Raw genomic sequence first — 2111 nt, 5'->3', positions numbered from 1 at the left:
TGGCCACAAAGCCCCCAACGAGAGACTTCAGGCCAGGGGAGAGGCCCCCCCCCCGGCCACAACAGCCCCCACTGAGCTGGAACTGCTCCTGCCCCGCGTGGGGACCGAGCAAAGCCCGACCCGCGCCCCGCTCCTGCTCCTCCTCCCGCCGCCTCAGGGATTGGGATCGACGGGAACTCGATTGCCCAGAGTCTGGAAAGGCTCCACGCCGACCTCCCCCCCTACCGAGGGACCCCCGGGGGCATTCCTGGGCCTCAGAGTAATCCTAGAGCTAAAGCGGTGAGAGACATCAGCTCGGCTCAGATAATACATGCCAGCACTCATCCATGGCCCAGGCGGGGCCCCGGGGGGAGCTCTAAGGCCGGGGCCTTCGTGCCCGGGGGGCTCCGTGCCCGCAGCATCCTCCGTCTGCAGAGAACAGCCGCCCCCCCCCGGGACCCCCAAACCTCCGCACCCCCCACCCGCTCCCGCACCACGCGGCCTCTCCTACCCTCGGCTCCGCTGGAAGTGACGCCCGACCGCGGGAGGAGCTGCCGGCACAGGATCCACCCCCGAACGGCTCCGTGCTCGTCCACCTCCCCCCCCGCGATCCGCCCAATCCCCGTCCCATTCTCTCCCGTCCGCTCCCACCCCCTCCAGTCCGCCCAATCCCCGTCCGCCTCCATCGCCATGCGTTCGCCTCCATCTTCCTTCGGCCGGCTTAATCTCCATCCGTCCCAAATCCCATCCATCCGCCTCCATCTCCGTCCCACCCGCCTCCATCTCCGTCCCACCCGCTTCCATCCCCGTCCCACCCGCCTCCATCTCCGTCCCACCCGCCTCCATCTCCGTCCCACCCGCCCCCATCCGCCTTCTTCCACCTCCACCTGCATCCATCCCCGTCTCGTCCACCTCCATCCGCCTCCATCCGCCCCATCCCCTTCCCTTCCGCCTCCATCCGCATGTATCCCCCTCCACCCGCCTTCATCTTCCCGCCTCCACCTCCATCCCATCCGTCCAGTCCGCATCCCATCCACCTCCATCCGCCTTCATCCACATCCCATCTGCCCAATCCCCATCCCATCCACCTCCATCCGCCTTCATCCACATCCCATCTGCCCAATCCCCATCCCATCCACCTCCATCCGCCTTCATCCACATCCCATCTGCCCAATCCCCATCCCACTCCACCTCCATCCGCCTTCGTCCCCGTCCCATTTGCCCAGTCCCCATCCCATCTGTGAGAAATAAGAAAACCGGTTTTATTACAAGCAAATGGATTAAACAGGTCACTAACTTAAGAGTTTTTCTTTACTGACCTATAAGGCGTATCGGGAAGCTGTAAGATACCTGCCTCCTGCCTGGAGCTGGTATCAGGGAACCATGTGGACGGGAGTAGGGGAAACTGTCACATCAATATTGGTAAGGAAACCCCTCGTGCCACAGGGTTAGACTTGGGGGCTGCCGTGCTGCTGCAGGCCCCACCTCCCAGCACGGCACAGCCAACCAAGGAGAGGGGAACGCCTCTTCTGCTTGGTATATACGAGGCGGGACCTTGGGAACTTTCAAAGGCGCGATTTTTTAATAAAGAGGTGTTCTCGGGACCCTCGGGACCTGGGCACCCGGCGTGCGCTGTGTTAGAACTTTCCTTGCTCGTTTTATTTCCTTGTTTCACAGATATTCCTTCTGCTGTTGTTTTTTTTTCTAAAATTAATAAATGAGATTTTTCTCGCACATCCACCTCCATCCCCATCTCATCCACCCAATCCCCATCCCACCCTCCTCCATCCACCCCCATCCCATCCCATCCCCTGTCCACTCCCAGCCCCCCCAGCCCCACAGGGTCCCATCACCCCTAAAAAGAAATCCATCTCAAGGCACGAAAAACGGAGTCACTTTTTGATTTTCTCTCCAACCAACTGGGGTCGATGAAAGGCCCCAAACCCACCGTGTTTCCCACAGATCTTGGGAACTGGGGCCCTGCATTCCCTGTGCCAGAGCCAAACAAAAAATCAGAAATAAATTTAAAAATCCAAATTTTGGGATCCTGCGGGTTTGCCAGGGATCCCAGGGACACAAACACCTGGCACAGGAGGGATCCAGGGATCTCAGGTACACAAACATCTGGCACA

The 2111-nt window shown here is 60.2% G+C and overlaps 1 non-coding gene across 1 annotated transcript; it reads right to left on the bottom strand.

The window, feature by feature from the left end:
• Positions 1–248: 248 nt before the first annotated feature.
• On the bottom strand, positions 249–332 carry LOC126643303 (small nucleolar RNA SNORD45). Its single transcript, XR_007629712.1, has one exon. It is a non-coding gene; the product is annotated as a small nucleolar RNA SNORD45 (small nucleolar RNA).
• Between the last annotated feature and the right edge of the window lie 1779 nt (positions 333–2111).

The sequence above is a fragment of the Myiozetetes cayanensis genome, unplaced genomic scaffold, assembly GCF_022539395.1.
Source record: "Myiozetetes cayanensis isolate MyiCay16 unplaced genomic scaffold, myiCay2020 scf265, whole genome shotgun sequence".
Classification (NCBI taxonomy): Eukaryota; Metazoa; Chordata; class Aves; order Passeriformes; family Tyrannidae; genus Myiozetetes; species Myiozetetes cayanensis.
This window is presented reverse-complemented; position numbering and strand designations above follow the sequence as displayed.